This window comes from Papaver somniferum, chromosome 1, assembly GCF_003573695.1.
Source record: "Papaver somniferum cultivar HN1 chromosome 1, ASM357369v1, whole genome shotgun sequence".
NCBI classification, from domain to species: domain Eukaryota; kingdom Viridiplantae; phylum Streptophyta; class Magnoliopsida; order Ranunculales; family Papaveraceae; genus Papaver; species Papaver somniferum.
The window spans coordinates 247185494-247207823 of record NC_039358.1 but is presented as its reverse complement, the minus strand read 5'-3'; the positions used below and the strand labels follow the sequence as shown (position 1 = coordinate 247207823).

General features: G+C 34.7%; 1 pseudogene; it reads left to right on the top strand.

Moving 5' to 3' along the window:
- The first annotated feature begins 6996 nt into the window (after positions 1–6996).
- On the top strand, positions 6997–9429 carry LOC113276193 (annotated as a pseudogene).
- The last annotated feature ends 12901 nt before the right edge of the window (positions 9430–22330 follow it).

Here is a 22330-nt window from a genome sequence, read left to right as displayed (position 1 = left end):
TGGAACACTAAAGATTTCATCTGCTCAATTTCTACCTATTAAGATGAAACTAAATCCTGTGAGTCTACAATGGTCTTTTTTTTCTCTTTTTCTTTCATACCCCCTTTTCTTCATTGGAGGAGCACCCATTTCTCCGATTTAAAGTTTAGTCAAATCTTTCTTTTAAGGTGATTTTGTTTTTTGTTTTTTCCAATTTGGCACAAAAAGATTCGATTTGGTGTAACCAATTTTTTTTGGTTAAACGATGAAAGGACAACACTTTCCCTCCTTTTTATTCCAATTACTATAACTCCTTATATATTCTATTTTTTCAGGGATATAATTGAAAAGCAAACTAGAATATAACATATCTAAAAATCTGTGTCTTGAAATTTTACAAATTTTATCTCGTTGAAAAGATTTTAAAGAAGCCTACGTGATGAGTACAAACAAAAATATCAAATTTAGAGTTTTGATGAAAAACTCGGAGGTGTTTATCCTTTTAAGCTTATGTACCCAGGTGCAACCTGGACAAAATATAGTTTCTATATTAATATGCATTATGCACCCAGGTGCAACCTAACCAAAACGTTTTTCTTACAAGAAACAAAAAAAAAATATGTACTATGCACTTGGGTGCAACCAAGTCAAAACTTATTTCTTATAAGAAATATGCATTATGCACTTGGGTGCATCTTATGTATTTCGTGGAAAAATCTAGGTTTATCCTGGCAATCACTTACAATATATTGTACACAACCAAAATCACTGGTTCATGGTCACGAGCATAAATCCAAATCCGTAATTATTACCATCACATTCACCATTAAATCATCAACCAAAAACAAGTGTAAAGAAAAATAAATAAGATGAACAACAAAGATTTCAGAAAAAAAATACATTATGCACTCGGGTGCATTTAGGCCGAAACTATTTTTTTCAGAAATATCATGGATTATACACCCAGGTACAACCCGGCCAAAAACCATTTGTTTCATGGCCTCTAGCTCTCCTCATACTCTCTCGGCAAACAACCAATCGACCCTATCTTTCGTTCTTAATTTTCCAGCCACAACAAGTCAGCAACTCTTGAATTAAAGAACTCGCTTAAGTCTTTCAATAACCTCATAATCGATGGAAACAATCCTCCAATAACAACTTATTGGAGGATTACCCAAGAAAGGATAGTTGGACCATGAATTTTGAATTCCTGACTATTTGAATCACATTTTGTTTGTCTTTTTACCCGGGAATTCAAGTTCAAGGTCTAATTAACCAAAAAACTGTATCTAATGTGGGATTAATTATTTTACTGTATACTGTACCGTAAATATGGTAACTAGTTTATTTTATCATAACGTATTCGGGTTAGATCTTGGTGCAAGCAATGTACACGGGCCTCTTTTTATTCTACAGGCCCAGTTATTAAAAACTAGGATAATAGTACAGAGCCCATAACAAATTCCCCTCGGGTATCTGGCAAGATGTGGCGTCACTCACTGAACTTCCATTGCGTACGGTTTGCCTCTTAAACATCCATGATACAGCATAACATGCTAAAGTTTGGGCAAGGCTCGCGCACATTATAGTCACACTGTTTTTTTTTTTTTAGGGTTTAGGGTGCTCGACAGAGAGAAAAGAATGGCGGCAGCAATCATGAAGAAGTTTTCTCCTAAAATTCGATTAATGGAAGGACGACGACCAAGGGTTCATCCTTGTTGCATCAACCTCATTAATGTAAACGATAGAAGCGGATATCTTAATAACGATGAAGCGATCAACGCTTGTGATTTAGAAAAGTTACTGAAAGATGGAAGCAAAGCTACGAAAAGTAAGATGGACGAGTGGCGTGAAGGGAGGCAAGACGAGTTAGACAGGAGGTGGAATAATTGGGCGCTTTCGAGCCATGAGTTGTGGAAGAAAAAAAACGAAGTGGAACAGCGGATGTACCTAGATATGCGATGGGCGTACTTGAAAGATTTACTGCATCGTCAAGGAATTGATACCAGTAATCATAGACTGTTACTGTCTATGGAAATTATAGAACCTGTGTCCAAGAGAGAGTCAGAAAATGGTGGAGGAATTCTTGAATTTAAAATTGGTTCACCAGATAGAGGATTAGTAAGTATGAACAGATTAGTATTAGATCGTGGTTGTTATATGCGTAGGGACTTAGAAAGTTTATTACCAAGACAAACTGTGAGCGGTTTGCTATGTTTTCAGACCAACAGGTATAACGCATTCTTCGTATATAACCCTATTACTGGAGAAAGATCGCCTTGGATCGAAACTAGAAAGACGAAATATAGTTGCATTGGCTTTGGATTTAATCCACAGAGTGGCGAACATAAGGTCATCTGGATATCAAGTAATAAACCTTGTTCAAATCAAGTTGTTGAAGTCTATGATGTTGGCAGAAATACATGGAGAAGAATCGATACAGTTCCACCAATGGCTTTACCGTTTGATGAAGGTTTTGAAAGACCTTTATACGTAGATGGTTGTTTATACTGGCAGTTCTCTGTGAGAATGGGAAATGGTAAAGAAGAAATAATAATGATGAGATTTGATATTGTAACCGAAAAGTTCCAAGTTATTCCAATTCCTGATTTCGTCATTGATCCAAATGAGTGGCTTCTACATTTTGAACTAACAGAAGTGGATGGACGCATAGCTATGTTACAAGTACGATGCGTAGAGGAACATGAAATTTCTCTATGGACATTTCATGAAGATGCAGATGGTAGCATTGAGTGGACTCAAGAGGTTATCGATGTGCCTCACCCCTGGAATGGGACAAGAGATAACCTTGAATTTCAAGCTCTTACAGGGACAAATCTAATTTTCCTTCGATCTTCAGATAGCATTTTTTATTACAATCGAAACACCAAGGAGTCCACAAGGTTTCCAATATCTCCCCATTGTGTACCAGGCGACTGGGAGTTCGAAAGGGTAATACAAGTGTAGTCAAGAGGGGTATGAGGGGAACGATTTAAGAGGACTGGCTACATGGGCTAGATTTATTTTCGATGGAGCTACGTACCAAGGCTAGATGCTGTCTTTATCTTGTGATTGGGGTATTTCTGTTGCCTTTTTTTAACTTGGTTTTTTAATTATTAATTATGTAGTAGTAGATTGACACTTTCATGAGATATTAGGAAATAACCTTGATCTGCAATTGTTACTGATTGCAAAACTTGTGGCTGCAAAAGTATCAAGGAATTGTAAGTCACCAAAATGCAGTTCACATATATACCAACCGAGTGATGTCAATCAAATTTCCTTGCTATAGATGTGGATATTAATTCACCTAAAGAAATTGTAAGTCACCTAAAGAAAGAGGACTGTCTTTCACAATTACTTCATTACATGTCAATTCACCTTCATCACATCTGCCCACGTCACATTTCCTTGCTATAGATGTGGATATTAATTAAGAACTCAATGTAGATATTATAGCTAGTCAAATCTAGACATTTAGCGTTTTGTAGGGAAGATTTTGCGCTAGTTGTTGTGTGTTTTGATTTTATTCATTTTTTTTTCTAGAATAGATAGTTCAATAATGACTTAAGATGTTGCTTAGCTAGTTGTTGTTGGTTTCTTTATACATTCAAGCAGCTTGTTGCTTGTTTTTGTGTGTGCGCATTTGCATATATAACACATTATCTTGGGAGAAGAAATAGAAATTTTGCAACCCACAAACCATGCAAGTAGCCAGTGGGGGATGGATGAGAAGAAGATTTTTGTGAATTATTGGTTTTAACCAGAAGTAAACAATGGCTGCTGAAATGGACGATCAAGGATGACTGAACCACAAATAAATTTGAAAGAAAATTCTGAAAGGAGCATATAAAGGAAATATCATTTCATTATCGAGTTCATGTCATGGCCAACTGGGAGATTGACTGAACCACAAATAAATGCATTTAAATATAAATGGCACATTAATCAGTTTGAATGCGGAATGCCTATAAATTGAAAAGATATCAACTCAACCCGACATATTGAAATCATGGTTAAAGATATCAGCAATTTTTTAGTCAGTCACACTGAGTGCCAGTTTGATGGAGGTTATATTTTTACCGGATATTACTGCGCATGTTGCAGGTAAGTATATAAACATCAACTTTGCCGGCTCTGTCATCAGTTAGGGTCTGCATGGCACCAATCATGTAGACTTCTCGATCATATCTTCGTAATAATAAAATAAATTGTTGATCTTTAATTACATGTTTGTAATCTTTTTGTATCGCTGTGCCTTTTATAACCAAGCAGGTTTCCATTACTAGCTAGTGTGGACGTTTAATTGTTTGTATTGCTAAATGTTTATGTTGTTTAATTTTTGATCATCAACTAGATGCAACCGTTGGATTTACGTCGATCATTTGTCCGATCTTTTCCTCCAAAGTCATTCTATCGTGAATCATTTGTCCGATCTTTTCATCGTATATTTTTCTGATCAATTCCTAAGCTATTATGTTCTTTCGTGAATCTGTCATTCCGCAGTATAACTCCTCTTAGAGCAAGTTTTCTGTTGGAATAATTCCATCTTCCATTTTTCATGCAACATCAACATTTCGAATCGTTCATGAAAGCTCAAGTCTTATGGTGGAATCATAAAACGCTAAAAAGAATAGTGTTTGACTTGGTCAACGGTATTTGACTAGGATATATTTGCATGGTTTAAATTAATAGTGACTTTTTTGTGCCCGACTTATGCTAAAAGACAAAAAAAAAAAAAAAACTATTATAGAGGCTCTAAATATTGGGTTTTGAGGGCTCAGAAGATGACAAAATCGGGTTATGAAATAGTAATCAACAAAATCCCATATCCAACTATTTTTTGTAGTGGCTAAATCACCTTCCATGAATTATAAATTTAAATTTATTATTTTATCTTTCTCTTTTCATTCATAAATCATGATGAAGATGATGATTATATACAAAAAAATTAAATTTATTATCTTCTCCTTCTCTTTTCATTAATAAATCACGATGAAATGAGGATCATAAAAATATCCTATTATTCTTCTTTCTCTATTCTTATTCTTCGTCGCGTTGAAGAAGACGATCACAAAAAGAAAAAATTAAGAAAACCCATTATTTATTTTTGCTTTTGGAAACCCTCAAATTCGAACTATAAGCTAACATACGGTTGGGAAAATTCATACTTCCGAACCGTACGCACAAGTTACAGTATGGAAGTATAATTTTTCCAAACCGTAGTATATTTGAACCTAGAATATACGGTTTGGAGTTTGTAACTCCACACCGTAGATGACCATATGCACTGTCTACGGTTTGGTTTCCCCACCGTAGACAGCGCGTTCGGTTGGGAAACCCCACCGTAGACAGTTCTGAAACTGTTTTTACAAAAACCTAATTCGATCAATTCCGACCTATCCATGCATAAAAACTAATGAAATAAGATGGGTTTTTTGATTTTTACCTTATTAAAGTCATTGCGGTTGGATCAAGTGGTGTTAACCAATAATGAATTGTATTGATGATTAATCGAAAAAATAGGCGATGGAGAAAAAGAAAATGGAAGATTTAAAAGGAGAGGAATGAAAACAAATTAGTTTTAGGTTTCAATATTTAATAGGTTAAGGTTATTTTAGTATTTTTCTTATAAATTAGGTTCCCTTATCTTCATGGTAGGATATTTGAATCCTTAGAATCCCTCAAACCTCTTTTATTTGAGCCCCTATAATAGGTTTCAGAAAAAAAAAACTAAGTAGCATTTTTTTAACGCTATTCAGAATAATGTTTTTCATCTATTCAGAATAATTTTTTTCCATTAAACTTGACATTCCATATCTTTTCCTGTTTCATTATAAGACTTACTCTTATAAAGCTCGTGATGTCGGTTGTGTTGGGAAAAACATTTATTTTATTTGAGTACTTAAAAAATTACCCCCAGCCTAATTTAACAGTCCACCAGTTCAAGAGTACCTAAACATATAACTGCAAGCACATGCGTAAGCTAACAAGGCTCAAGGATTTACGCGACTCAGAGTTAAATTAGCCACCTGATACTAAGACTTTAATCTCCCATTTTGACTCTATAAATGTTTTCGGACCTAAATTTCCCTCGTGACCAATAATCTACTTGTATGTCCAATTGCTTGGGAGTACAATGAAAAAAGAAAATAAAAAAGAAAAAAAAGCGAGAAGAAGAGAGAGCGAGGACCAATTTCTTGATTTGGAATCCCCAATTCTCTGGGTCCTCATCTAAAACTTCATCTTCTCCGTTTCTCTGCAAGTAAGTGGCAATCTCTTTTTCGTCATTTAAACCCATTATCATATAGATTCGATTTTTAGTGTGTTTTTGTTGGTTTAGTCAGTTTAGAATGGCACTTCAGTGTTCAATTTGTTTCTGACAGACAGCTTAGCTTAATTCCGGTGTTCATGTTAGGGGCAAAGAATGTAGAGATAGTGAGTGAGAGGTAGAGGGAGAACAATTTTCAAATGTTAATAGTGCGTTCAAAATGTTTGTTAATTTGTCCCAGTGGTGGAAAACTTGTTTTTTCATGTGGAATTTGTTGCATGTTTCATTTTGTTTGGTGATGTTGGGAAATGGAAATTATTATGAGCCTCCCAACTTAAATAATTAGTAATCTCTTTATAAAATTTTGATTTTTAGCTACGAAATTAGTGTGTTTCCTGATGTAGTCAGTTTAGAGTGACATTCTAGTGTTATTGTTAATTTGTTTTTGACAAACAAGTTAGCTTAATTCAGTGGTAATATTAGATTAAAGAGTGTAGATATTGAGATTTCCAGATAGTAAGTGATGGAGAAAGAACAATGTGTAAATTTCAAATGTGCGTTCAACTGTTTGTTAATTCATTCCACTGGTGGAAAACTTGTTTTTTGCCATGTGGGTATTTGTTACATGTCTCACTTTGTTTGTTGATATTGGGAAATGGGAATTTTTATAGGCCTTTGGACATCAATAAGATAACTAGGTTGTTCTTGTTGTGGCAGAACCGAAAAATAATGCTATAAGGTCTGCAATGAAGTCTTATAGGGTGTCAGAGTTGTCAAACACTGAGGTTGATAGCCTTATGGTTCGCCCTCGTATTGATTTCTCTTTAGTTTTGGTACGGTAAGGTTCTGTGTTTATTTCATTTTCCTATGAATTTACTTTGCATAACCACAATTTATTCTAAAATGTATAAAATTGCAGTCTTATAATGGATTAGTAGAAAAATCAATAGTTAAATGGACATGTTTTTGGATTTTTTCTTGAATGTAGCACATATCACTAGTTTTTGGGCTTCTGATTCAAGCAAGTATGAAGGTGCATTACTTCTGTGGCTTTTTATGTTATTGCGGGAACTGTTGTTTTACCTTCAACAGCACTCATGCTTGCAGTGGTAATTTTTTCTTATTATATGCTCTATGGTGACCTTCATTTTTCAGTTACTAGATGGGTGGACATTTTGTTTATTCTGCCCCAGCCTGCACAGCCACAGATTGCAGGATGCAAAATAGTTGTTCTGGCTACTCCCCTGAAAAAGATGGCAGCATCTGCAAGGTTATTTACCTACCAATATACTCTTGTGAATTATGTCACTAGTTACATTATATAAGCTCAAAAAAAATCTCTACCTATTTATTTCTCTCTCTAGGAGGCGCTTTTATTAATTTGTGCCAAGAAAGCTGGTGTGACTCATATTCTAAAAGCCGGGGGAGCTCAGGTATTGTTTGGTTCCGTAACCTTTATCAAGCACTACATCCTTCTATTTTGCATAGACATTCAGTTTCGGACAGAAAAACTAATATCGATCTTATCTATATATGCAGGCCATTTCAGCCATGGCGTGGGGAACTTCATCTTGTCCTAAGGTGCTAATTTTCTCCAGCACTTTCATTAGTAGTTTGATGCGGCGTTGCTCTATCAGAGACCAATCTGTACAGTCACTTTCTTATTTATTTTGTAGGTGGAGAAATTTTCGGACTTGGAAATCAGTATGTCAAAGCTGCAAAAATGATTCTCCAGGTATTCTTGTCATCCCTTCTATTTAAGCACTGTGAACTTCCGTAACCGTTTCTAGTTCTACTTTTTCCTTTAATGCCAAACTTTTTTGTCTTCATTTTTAAATGTGCTTTGTCTGTATCCAATTCTTATTGTTATCCCTTGAAGCTTAGTTGTACCTCTCACATTCTTATTTTCCTCGATGCAGAACGGTGAAGTGATAGCCTTGAAGTTTGGGTTACTGCTGATAAACATGCCATCCCAGTTCATATTGCAGCTGATTTACTCTCTCAGGTGTTTATAGCTGACCTGATACCTTTGGATTTTCATTTGGTTGGTACTGTTAACTTTATGCAAAATATTGAAAATTCTACGTTATCTTTGTCCTGTGCAAAAAAAATCTGTTTATCAAAGTATTCCATCTCTAATAGGCCACTGAGTGTTGCGCTTTATCTTCTAGTCATTTGCGTAAGCCTTAAACTGCTTTTGGTTGCTTCAGGCAGAGCATGTTCCTGACAGTCAGGTTGTGCTTTTAATTGCTGGAGATGGTATATATGTGGAAGCCATCGAGAAGGAAATCAGCTTGCAGTGTCAGAGTCTTCCTAGGGTATATTTTGCAAAAGCAGTTGCCGAGAGTTTCACACTTTCACTGTGTTTGCTCGTGATATGGTTGAGGTTAGAATTTATTATCAGCTCGTTTTAGATCCTAATTGCTTACATACCCTTGAGTAGAACAAACTGGAGACTTGCATTCTTCAACGTGTATGTTATTTTAGGAGTAAAATCTCGGTTATGATAAACCTCCAGGCCATCTCCTTTTCAAATTTTATGCCCAGAGCATCCGATAATGAATGTAAAATATGCAGAGAAGTGGGAGGAATTTATCGAAAGTACAGGTAATTACATCAGTTAGTACTCGAGCTTTTCACCACTCCTATTTTTGCATGCAAAAATCTAGTCTTAGCAGTCAAAACCATGAAAAGCCTAAACTGCAGCTTGTGAAATACTGTAGTTGGATATAAATTTTCATATAAGATCAGCTCAACTTTTGCCTAATACAACAACTCCCTTCAACATCTTTCTGCATCTACTGCAGGTTTGATATTTTTAGGCCCTTGGACCAGTGAAAGCACAGGAGATTATGTAAGTGGAACCAATCTTTTTCTCCCAACTTTTGGATATTCAAGGATGTATAGTGGGGTGTCTCTGAACTCCTTCCTCAAGTTCATAACTGTACAATCCTTGACGGAGGAAGGATCGAAACTGCTTGGACCGCACGTGGTAAAGATGGCTGAAGTTGAAGGACTAGGAGCTCAAAAGAGAGCTGTAGTTAGCCCGTGTATGAACAATTTGATTAATTGATTTCAACTCGGGGAGTGCCCCAGGGACAAATTCCTTGTAAACTGATTTACCGTATTTGAATTTTCCAGTTGGGATTTATATTTACCGTATTGCGAACAAGCTGAGAATAAACTATACACCATGCGTAAGGCACTCTATATATTAATTCTTCTTTTGGAAAAAATAATAAATCGTGCTAGGCAACTTCCCTGAAAGGAGCTTTACAAATTGAAAAAAAGTAAAAAAAAATTATCCAACTGGCAGATAATGTAAATGCATAAAAAATTACCGGACACATTATACAGAAATACAATTCAAATGCTGTATTGAAAAGAAAATAAATCAGACTACGTGCTAGCCACTAACATTTCATTGTTGTTTGTTGAGTTCATGTCATGGCTAGCCGCAGGTGGATGCTATCCAAAATGCATCGACTATTTTGCCTATAAATAAATGGGTTCCACATGATAAAAATTCCTCATGAATTAATTTCTGATGGAATAAAAATGGAAACATAACCATTATTACCCCCACAATCTTCTTATGACGGATAACTCAATGGACTCCTTTTTAGTTTCCTGAACCTAAACTATAATATCTTTTTTTCTTCGAATAACACTGCGAACTGCAGTTATTTTTTAGTCATCACCTAAACCTATGATGTTTCAAGGGACGATTTTATGATTTTTAGTTTCCTGAATCGAAATTATAGTATCTTTTTTCTTCGAATAGCATCGCGAACTGCAGTTTTTTTTAAGTCATCACCTAAACCTATGATGTTCCAAGGGACGATTTTATGAAACAATTGGAGAAGAAATTATTGAGAATATGGGCTCTGATACCATGTTAGAATATGAACATCTAACTTAAACCAATTGGCAATGAGTGGAGAATCCTTAAGAGATTATAAACCGCAGGATCTTAGATAACCCAATAATTTGGGACTAATAATTTCAACAAGCCCCCTCATTAGCCTCGTTGGGTCTAACACTTGGACGATAAATCTCAAAACCAATTGGCAATGAGTGGAGAGCCCCTAAGGATTATAAACCGCATGATCTTAGATTTCCCAGACAATATGGGACTAATAGTCTCAACACGTCCCCCTCACGTGTAGCCTCGTTGGGTCTAAGACGTGGATAATAAATCGGGTGACGCGGAGAAAAGGTGCGGTCAAATGACTCGGCACAAATAGCCTGCTCTGATACCATGTTACAAGACGGGCATCCAACTCAAAACCAATTTTCAATGAGTGGAGAGACCCTAAGAGTTGTAAACTGCAGGATCTTATATTGCCCAGACAATATGGAACTAATAATCTTAACATAAATAGTTTACTTTGATGAAACCCTCATACTATGGTTACTAAGTGTACCTCAAGCTTCTTATGCCACCCAATCTTCATCTTCAGATTCCTCATCAAACTTATCTAGCTCATCATGTTTAAGTTTTTCTTCTCGATTCATCAAATATGGTTTCTTAAATTTCATTAACTTATCTCTACACAAAACTGTTGAGAATTTCCTATCACAATCAACCCCAAGCTTTTATAGAAATTAATTTGTTGCTGAACCAAATTATCCATCTCGTTTGTCTGATAGAACAGAATTGGTGTAGTTGCAGGAAATCCTACAACTACACCGTTATAGTAATCTACTGCACAATCTAAGTAAACATCATAGAAATTACAAGAACATTCTCCAATTGAATACAAACTAACGAGAAAATCCTAAGTTACTCTCCAAATAATCTTTCTCTCTCCTAAATTTCTTGTCTAACACACACTAAAGAGATCTCTCTATTACATGATAGCCTTTCCCTTTATATAGGGTGTTGAATAGTGGATGACAGCTAATAAATCCTTTATTTTCGGAATCTTCGTGCGATACAATCGCTCATGTTTATTCCTTCATCTTCGCACACTTTAAACTTCGCACATATCTTCACACTTTACTCGTGACTATGTTGACGCCATCAAATACGTCATCTTAATTTGGTTATACGGGATGATCTTCGCTCATATTAGATGATTATTTCTTCGCATACATGATGAATATGCTTTCACTCCTACAATTTTTCTCTTCTCATTTCGTTCTCTTTATAGAGTGACCGATATGAGAAATCCCCATCATAAAGTATCGCGCATGTTCAACTTTTCGTATTCTGCTTTGCCGACATACTTCCGGAATTTGAGTTTTCTTGGTTTACTCGTGTTTTCTTGACCATTCATTATCTGACACGTCCTTGTAACCGCTTCTTCCTATCCGTTTATTCTTCGTAATCTCCTTATATATCTTCCTTCGTCTTCTTCTTTCTTCTTTTTACTTCGTCTTTCCTTTTCACCTATTACGACAACTTTCTTCATCACCTTTTTTTTTAAAGTTTATCGTTTCTTCCCCATCCTCTTTATCATTCTTCACTTTTTCCCCTCTTCTTCCTTACTTAATCTCAATTTCACTAATTGGATCACACTTTTACTGATTTGATCTTGATCAAGAATTTTTTACTTTTAAACTCACCATTCCCATTCCTTCAATGGCTCCTGCTGGCAAAAAGATGGAAGTAGAATTCACCAGACTCCAGAAAGAATTTTTTGATACCGGAGGTTATTCACTTTCCTTCCTTCTGATTCCAATTATTCGTCCAAACTCAATCTTGAGTTAATCAATTCCGAACAATGGGCTAATCAGAAGATTATAGTATCACCAGGACAGCTTCTGAATAATCTTCATATGCCACTATATAACCCAAAAATTCCCTTGTTCTATGAAATTCTGGCTGATGATCGGTTTGCAATGGGAATATTTCATCTAAGTGGTGATGCTTTTAGAATAATTTTGGAATATTCGCGTCGCGCAACAGGATTAGGAACTTTTTATGCTTATGATGTGTGAAATGAATTGTACCGTGACAAATCTATCAACCCTGCTGATTATACTCTTGATAATTTCTTCAAACATTACTATGTTGGGATCATGAAGAACGAATCAACCAAGTGGGAGGTTTGTTTGAGAAGAAAATATGGTATTTCTGAAGATCAGAAGATTATGCGAGACGTAGATTGGAACGAAAAATCAAATAGTACTGATCGCAGATCTAATGACACATGTTGGCTTAACTGCCCTGTAATCTTAGAAGGTTATTATGTGTCGGGAAAAGCTGCTGACGGTTGTGACCTTCCACTGACTGAGAAATTTGCTGCTTTTCATCCTTGGAAATTGTCTCTATCCGCAGATGAGAATAAAAAAACGGTATGAAATCTTCACAGAATAAATATAAACTTCGCATAGGTTTATTTTCTTTATTTCTTATTTTTCTACTCCTTTAATTCTAGGTTTTTAGGTAAAAAACCATGGCTAAGAGGGCCAAGATTTCGCACGATGTGTCATCTTCACAGAATATCGAAGTAAGGAACATTCTTTCTCTAGTTTTAACAATATTGTTGCCTCTGTTCTTTATCTTGTTTATTCGCGCAGGTTGAAACTTCGGGTGTTAAAACTATGGGCAAAGCTAAGAATCAACCCAAGAAAGCTGTGTCTAAATCTTCATCCAAGAAGAGTAAAGAAGTTGACCCTTCTTCAAGTCCTGAATCCAAAGATTATGATATTCTTTCTTTTGAAGATCCATCGATCGCCTCTTCCATGAAAGATTTTTCCACTCTTTTCTCTGACTCGATGTCTAATATTAATAATGATGAATTACAACGCACCTTTGGAATAGTCTCTCAAATCTGCGATGGTTCCATTTTGGATGATCCATATCTTCGCGGAGCTGCTTCTGTAATAAACCCAAGTTTCTAATATGCAGTTGGTTCTATGGTAATATTTACATCTTCGCACTCTCTTTAATATTACTTTTATCCTTTCTCTTCGTTATATAATGCTTTCCTTATATTTTCGCAGGTATCTCGCTTATCTTATGTGGTTTCTTCAGACTACCAAAGGAAACTTCTCAAGCTGAAAGGAGAAAATACCAAACTTAAAGCTGAAAATACTTCCAACTCTAAACGTATTCGCGAAATCCAAGAAAGAAATGATGAACTCATTGGTACGTAATTTTTATAATTTCCATTTTCTTTGCTTTATATGATGATTCACACTTCTTATTTTTCTATGTTCGCTGACATTTATAACCTTTCTGATGAGGCATCTATTTTCCTCGACGAGGAAATTCTTTTAGAACATCTCAACTCGTCTTTAAACAATTTACCTACCAAAGGAATTGAGAATCTTAGTTTGGAAGAATTAAGACTGAAGTACACTGCTCTTAGAATGGATCATAGACCTCTATTGACTACACTCAATAACTTCAAACGTTGTCTTCATGAGAATAAAGAAACAATTCAAATTTTGGAGGCAAAGAAGAAAAACTCATTAGTGAAAAAGATGAGGTTGCTCTCAAGGATGCGAAGGCACTAGAAAAATTCCAAGAAGCCATCCTTAACGTTCAAGTTGAACGTGATTTAGCTTTGAACGAAAAGAACACACTTATTGAGGAAAAAAATTTAATGCGCTCTCAAATGTTATAGAAAGTGAACCTGAATTTAGTTGGGCTGCTAGGAAAGGTTTAGCCATTAACGTGAACCTTGAATCTGAACATTCCGCACTGGTCAAAGATATTATTTCCAATCATGAAGGTCACTTGTTGCTCTGTCGTACTTGTCATTTTTTGAGGATGATATCTTTTTTAACTATAATTTGCTTATTTGTTATTCGCAGAGAAGGATAAGAAAACTCAAGAACAGTTTCAACCTCTTTTCAAGATCTTAAGTGAGAGTAAACTCTCAACTTAAGTTCTCTGTTTCTGGATGCCAAAATGTAACTACTGGAAATCCAGTAGCACACCCAAATTATAAATATACTAAATCTAAGACATGGTAATAAGAATAAGATCAAGTTCTTCCTTTGTGAATGCTCGTGAAATAGAAATTCTTTGTAAATTAGTTAAGATAATGATGATACAAGAATATAAACAGTCAAGAACCCTAACTTACTTTCCCTTAACATAACCTCTCCCAATACAAAATATCCAACCCCTTATACAATCATCCAAGGTCTCTATTTATAGGCAGAACTGAGTAGTGGAGTACAGCTCATTTTATTTCACAAATAATCATACAATTCACGAGATTCTGCTTTTTACTTCACCCAAGCCATTTTCAATAAAGTTATCCCAGCCTTTTCACCGATAACTTCGGTAACCTGTCGGTACAACTGTCCCATTTTTTTCTCAACAATCCATCTTCGTATGAATTCAATGTTCACTTCGTGGGGCTATCACTTCGTTAATTACTTTCTCGTTCGATTGTACTTATCTCGCTTGTTGACTATCGGTATTTATTTCGCAGATATAATATCCATAGTAGATTTTATACTTCGTAGATCTGATATTCGTAAAAGTAGCTCTAACACTTGATTTGACTTATCACTGACATTTTCCTCGGGGTTGATAAAAGATCTTCTGTTTTAAGATTTACTTCGCGTATTTGGTTTAACCTCGTTCGACCACGTGGCGAGATGGACTTCTGTGTCTACAACTATTCACATCATCGTGACACAACGATATTAATTTTCCAGTAAATGTACGACAGAATGAGAATCAAGCAATAAGATTAAAAAAAGAGATGTTACATTTCAAAATATCACCTTCACAAAACTTTTTTCCAGGTTCGAAAGTGAACCTTTTAAATCTGAGAAATGAGAGTGTAAGGAATCGTACATGGTGATACATTATGTGCATAATTAGAATCTAGAATTGAGTAGTGCATGTAATTAATGTTTAATGGTTTGAATTTTAACTTATGCAATTTTTTGTGTTATCAGATGTACGTTTTATTTTTGGAATGCAAAACAAAAATATGCGAACTATACGACATCAACGTAGGATGCAACCGGAAGAACCGAATCAGCCAATGAGTGATAACCTAAATGAATTACAAATTCCAAGATTTGTGCCTGATTACCTTCACTGGCAAATGAAGTCATGGTTTTGTTATTAACCAATTTCTTTATACATGATCAGGAAACACGGTATGGAACTTTGGCTTTCCAACATATGAATGCCCTAAATATCAGGCTATTGTATGGTACGAGTAGAAGAATCAGAAGTCTAAAAAAATTAATGAACCTGGGTTTTCAATCCGTTGTTCGAATGGAAAAGTGAATCTGCCATTATATAGATATCCATCAATGATGTTGCAGAATCTACTGGACTACCAAGAATGATATAGAACTAAACACTTCATGAAAAAAATTATAGCATATAATTCTATGTTTTTTCATATCAATGGGAGGTAAAATAAACATGAAGCTTAATAATGCTCGTGCACCATATGCCATTAGCATAAACAGAACATCAACGGTAAAGTACATATTCAAATATATCAATAAAGAAGAGACAATGCAACTATTATGTCGTTGTTACGCTGAGTTATTAGTTATTTGATGTTATCGCAGAAATTCATGTTATGGAATAACATATTTGTGGATTTACACCACACTTACACTTACACCATCACCCTTTCACCTCCTCTCTTCCCTCTTTACTTTATAACCACCACCACTACCACCACCATTAGTAGTAATAGGTAGTAAATGGGTGCATGCCTTCATGAAAAAAATTATAGCATATAATTCTATGTTTTTTCAAATCAATGGGAGCTAAAATAAACATGAAGCTCAATAATGCTCGTGCACCATACGCCATCAGCATAAACAGAACATCAACGGTAAAGTACATATTCAAATATATCTATAAAGAAGAGATAATGCAACTATGATGTCGTTGTTACGCTGAGTTATTAGTTATTTGATGTTATCGCAGAAATTCATGTTATGGAATAACATATTTGTGGATTTACACCACACTTACACCATCACCCTTTCACCTTCTCTCTTCCCTCTTTACTTTATAACCACCACCACTACCACCACCATTAGTAGTAATAGGTAGTAAATGGGTGCATGCCTTAATGTCATTGTAAATGCTCATGTAAATGCTCATATTCTTTTCCCTATAAATAGAGAGCATTTATATTGTAATCATACACACACATAATAAGAAATCCTTCTTCTTTTTTCTTTCTATTTATTTTCTTTCTTCTTTCACAACACGTCATCAACACGTAGTTTCTACCAACTGATGTAACTTTGAAAAAAAAATTAGAGATAAATATACATTTAGATGGATTTTGGGGATGTTTCACCTACAACAACAACATGGGGAGATGCTTAGAAAAAAAAGAAAAAAAGAAAAGAAAAGGCAACACGGGGAGATCCGTACCATCTTTTAATATTTTTTTATTGATGGTTTATTCTGTAATTATTAATCAATACCTAATTTTTGTTTGTTTTTACATGTGTATAATCTTTGATGGAGGATGTGCGAAAGGTCCCGTGAGACTACCCTTGGATGGAGTTTGCGCTCTGTGGTTACAAAGATCCACTGTAGTTCTCATCAAGGATATATGAGCAAATAAAGTACCACTGACGACGGTCAAGCACTATGCATTAACAAACCTCAACAGTATTTTTCCTTTTGATTATTAATATTTTGTTTGAGTTTTTTTTTTATAATTATTTTACATATTAAGCTGTATTATTATATAAGGTGATCAATCTTTCTCAAATACAATTAATCTCCTTTCTTCTCTAATTTCTTTTTTGGAGAAAGAAAAAGAAAATCCATCAATAAATGGTTTATAGTTTCTATCCTTCTAAAAGAAATTATAATCATCAAAATTGGTGTTGTCGCAATTGAAATACCTTTATGGTAATTAATCATGTACATGGTTGAAAAAAATCTCCGATCAATTTAATTGGTATCTTTGTTCATTAGACGAAGATCATGTGATTAATGGTTTCTATTTATTTGTTTTTGCGCAAGAAACCATCCGTCAGCTAACTATGCGATGTTAAAGCGACAATATTTTTAATTTGTCGACACAATTTTATTAATTGTACGAAGCAATTGATGTTGGTTTTTCCCAACCAATTCTCCTTAATGAGATAAAAAAATAAAAACAAATTGGCATTCAACTTTTAGCCAATATTGGTTAGTGATTTTATTCCTTCGAAGAAATCGCCATAAAAAAAAAGTAGGGTTTCTTCTACAAAGATTAACAATTATGATCTCTTTATTTTCTTGAAAAGAATCATATCAGCCAATTGAAATTGGTTTTCTCTATCGACTTCATTAGATATCGTTATTATTGGTTAAGTCAATTGCAAATGCCAATTTAACGGGGAATTGTTGCATTTTTAAGAGATATTTAGCAACTTTTGATTTTTTCCGGTGGTAATAATCTCCAAAATTTGAAACCGTTCCACTTGTAGTTGGAATAGGGCCGTACACTGGAGATCAATGGGTGCGCACCCGGTTTATTAGCCAATTATTATTAGTCCTTGTAGTGACTATATTGATCTTAATTTTCTTTTGATAAAGAAATTATCCTAATTTCTTTATAAATCAATATCTCATTGGCCCCATTGGTCACGATTTTATTTTTGTGGATATTTATTTTATTTGTATGGTTGTGCCAGTAAAATCCATGGTTGATGTGTAATTTGTATCACAAGTAGATTACAATTTGGGGATAATTTTTTTTTTATGGCTCCTGGAGTTGGTATCTACTTTCCAACATGATATTATTGACATCCAGAAATTATTATAAGTATACGTCCTTGAATTAATTGGATAATACTTTACGAAATCGTTTTTTGGTTTTATGAAATGATTATATTTCTGACATAATCAGGGGGAGACTAATCACTACCAGTAAAAGTTGGTTTTAATTAACTTGAATATTATATCAGTTTCTCCCCCATTATGTTCAAATTGAAAAAGGCGCGAAAATATGTCTTATAGCTTTTTTATAAGCTTTTGCCTCTTGAAGAGAAATATCCAGTCACATCTAACCGATAGGTAACGCTCTACAAGAGACTACAGATAGTGCTCCGACAGAGTCTATCATAATATGATTCCATTCTAAAAATTAATATCTCCTCGTTTGAAGAAGAGGAGATTATAACGCTCGCGGGCGCTGGTACCAGTAATTGACTGGATTTTTCAATTTAAGCGTATATTTGAGAATTATGTGGGATCATAGTAAGTTATAAATTGTCGAATATTCATTTATAGTAGATACTAAATAATAAAATGATGGTGGTTGTGAACCCGGCCTCTGCAGAGGAATATTGACAAATGTGATTGGTTGGCATACAATCCAAGTTAGATTGGATTACTTTCTCGATTAATGCGATTTTGGATCCAAGACTTAACACTTCAAAATTATCAAGCCTGAAAATTAAAGGTTGGTGTTAGTCATATTGCGTATTAAGAGAAATAAATTAAGAGCGATTGAGGGTTATATTCTCAACCCCTAGGATTGGTTCAATATTACATTGTTCTCCCTATGTAATACATTTGGCGTGGTAGTCTTGACGGACTCTTATTACAATCACACAAGAAATGTGATCGGGGAACATATTATAATTTGTAATCCTTGTAGGATTCAAATTATATCCAGGTAGCCACCTGACTCGATTGTATCTGGTTTAACAATCCTTTGTGTTTTTAGAAATTTGGTACGAAACCAAAAATCCGGATTAGTTGATGCTATCAACTTTATAGGTCTCTTGAAGAGTATATAAAGACATTAAAATCCACCCTTTAGCAGCATAAGTTCTATTTCATTTTTATTTTCTTAAATCTGCAGTTAGAATTATGCTAGCTTAAACTCGTCTTTGAAATAAACTAGAGTTATTATTTTGATGCTTTTCTTTTGTAAAACTCATATAGTTGAGTAAGCATCCATATTTACGTCAAAATTTGTACTCTTTTCCCTTCGTTTTCATGTCTTATCCCATGTGGTTTTCCTGACAAGGTTTTAACTAGGCAACATCCCGTTGACGTTTATTTTTCTTTCAAAAATGTTGATATTTTTTCTCTTTTTTTTTTTTTTACTTCGTCCAATTTTTTTCCCATTGGGTTTTACGGGCAAAGTTTTAGTGAGGAAAAATAATTCAACATGGTGGTCATCCAAGAGGGAGTTTTATGAATTTTGGTTATTTAGTGGATTCCCACAATTAACTAGGTCATTTTACTAGACCACATCTTGTGAACGTTAAATTAATATTTTTTTTAAAGTGTTGATATTGTGCTCTTTTTCCTTTGTCCATATATATTTTTTCCCACTAGGTTTTTAATGGAAAGGTTTTTAGTGAGTCAATTTAATTCAACACGTTGGTCCTCCAAGGGGGAGTTATATCATTTTTGGTTATTTGGTTGATTCCCACCATTAATAAGGTCAATCTCTTAGATCAAATCAACATAACCATCTCCTAGAAATTTGGATATCCTTCTGAACCACATTAAGTTCAATCATAAATACGGTTTTTGTTCACATATTGTAATATATACATATCTTGGGACTTCGTTGAAGAAACTACATCAACTACTTCTGCAAATCATCTCCGAGAAGCTAGCAATTCAAGACACGGGTCCTCAATGCATTTAAAGAAGCATGAAAACTCGAGAACGCTACTATTAAAAGACTGGAACAAAAGACAACTTCATCAACTAGCAATTTATTCATGAAGAAGCAAACCGTCTTTTGCATTCATGACATTTGTTCATCGAAATTGGGAAGTCTCATCTCAAAGATTTGCAAGCCAAGATTTAACTGAAATACTTATCAGGGGGAGGATCATACTAAAAGGTAGTTTAATGGACTATCGCGTTGTACTCTTTTTCCTTCGTCAAGGTTTTGTCCCGCTGGGTTTTCCTTGTCAAGATTTTAATGAGGCAATCTCTAGTAGTGTGGTGTCATCCAAGGGGGAGTGTTATGGAGTAACATATTTGTGGATTTACACCACACTTACACCATCACCCTTTCACCTCCTCTCTTCCCTCCTTACTTTATAACCACCACCACTACCACCACCATTAGTAGTAATAGGTAGTAAATGGGTGCATGCCTTAATGTCATTGTAAATGCTCATATTCTTTTCCCTATAAATAGAGAGCATTTCAATTGTAATCATACACACACATAATAAGTAATCGTTCTTCTTTCTTTTTTCTATTTTTTTTTCTTTCTTCTTTCACAACAATTTTTTATTTTTAGTAATTGTCAGTTTGACAATGCTTTATTGTTTTCCAATGTCAACTTCATTTCAGATAATTTTAGTACCTTATAAACAAGCGGAATCCACCTAATAAAGTTTATTAGCCTCAACGAAAATATTGCACATTTTCGGTTCCCTTGCAGAGTTCGCAAAAAAAAACAAAAAAACTTTAACAAATAAACATTACAAAGCAGTTTTTTGACCTTGCCTGGGTATTAAATTTTTTGGCCGCTTACATCTAACGAGTCTTTTCGCATACAAGTAACTCATCCAAAGATTAATCACCTCGCGTTGTACGTCTACACCATAATCCATCTACCATCATTTACAGATTAATTCGCCTCATTAGTTTCTCAACCATACATCAATACCACGGGTGGTATCTTACTATCATTAAGAGATCGCTGTGTCCAACTGTTTATTTACAACAATTAGTACCTTTTAATTGAGAGGAATAGTTTTGATGAGCATTAAACAACAAAAAAACGCTCAATGTAGTTTTTCCCTGGGGTCATGTTATATATGGATAGTAGGGTTTGGATAAAGTTAAGAAAAATTATGATGATGATCATTTAAAATAATTGGTGTTGAGCAAATTTCTCCCGATCTTCGAGAATAAAATCCACCAAAATTTAACCATGCTTCAAATTGATCGACAATGTTTATTTACAAGAAACATTGATTTTCTTGGTTGCAAATTTTTAGGCGCACGGATAACCATTTTTGATGTTCTTAGTTTCCAAAGAAAGAAAATAGATACTGAAGTTAGGTGGCTAACTACCAATCGGCATTCACAGATATAGCCTTCTCATTAAACTGATGATATAGTGATACTATTAAATCCAAGTTCACACGATTTTGAAGATATTTACTAATGGTTTTGATGTTTTTTACTAATAATACAAGTTTATGATTTTGAATGCAGCATCCAAGTCCACAAAATAACCATTAGCCTAATATATCGTGCCTTACATTTCTCTCAGGCTGTAATGGAATAACAAGAAAGAAACACCAAAGTCATAGCCAAAAACTAGGAATTGACTGTATGCAACGGGTGAGGGTTGCAACTATAAGAAAATGCTAAAAACGTTCATTCTACTTCTACCATAATTGTCTTTCACGGTGATTGGAGGAATTCCCAATTTGGGTGAACGTCTTCTGTGAATGGATGAACTAACATATCAGGCCCCAAGACACGAATATCCGGTGCTAGACACTTGTTAAGATAGAATAAGACAAAATGCACATTGCTATCATTTGTTGTATATCTGGGAGTGGAAAACTGTCCTTTGGCACGCTTTATTCAGGTCACTGAAGTCGGTGCAGATTCTTATTCCCTTATTTTTATTTGGTAGGAACACCATATTTACTATCCATTCTGGGTACTTTGCTGATTTAATAATTCCCGCATCCAACATTTTCTACAACTCTGCCTCTATTTGAGAATGATATGTTGTTGCTATCTTCATTATGTTTGTTTGAATGGTCTTGCGTTCTTATTGATATCTAACTTGTAACATGCGACACTAGAGTCTATGCCTGACATTTCGTCCATGCTCCATGCGAAGACATCTTTATATTCCCGCGGGAGATTGATTGTTCTTTCTTCTTTTTCTTTGTACATCTTTGTTCCAATCTTTAATATCCTTGGTTCTTCCTTTGTCCCAATGTTGATGTCTTTTGTTGGCTCTGCTTTATTTTGTGCATCGGTTCACCTTCTTTTTATGAATTTTGCTTGGTATTCCTTTCCCTTGTTGTGTTCTGGTCATGTATACTCTTAGTTCTTCTTCCTTCTTTAATTCTTTTTTCTTCCTCCATCTATCCTTTCGCCTCTTTACGCGTCCTTCATAATTTAATACATCGATTTGACTGAAGACTTTCGCACTCCTATTATCTCCTTTG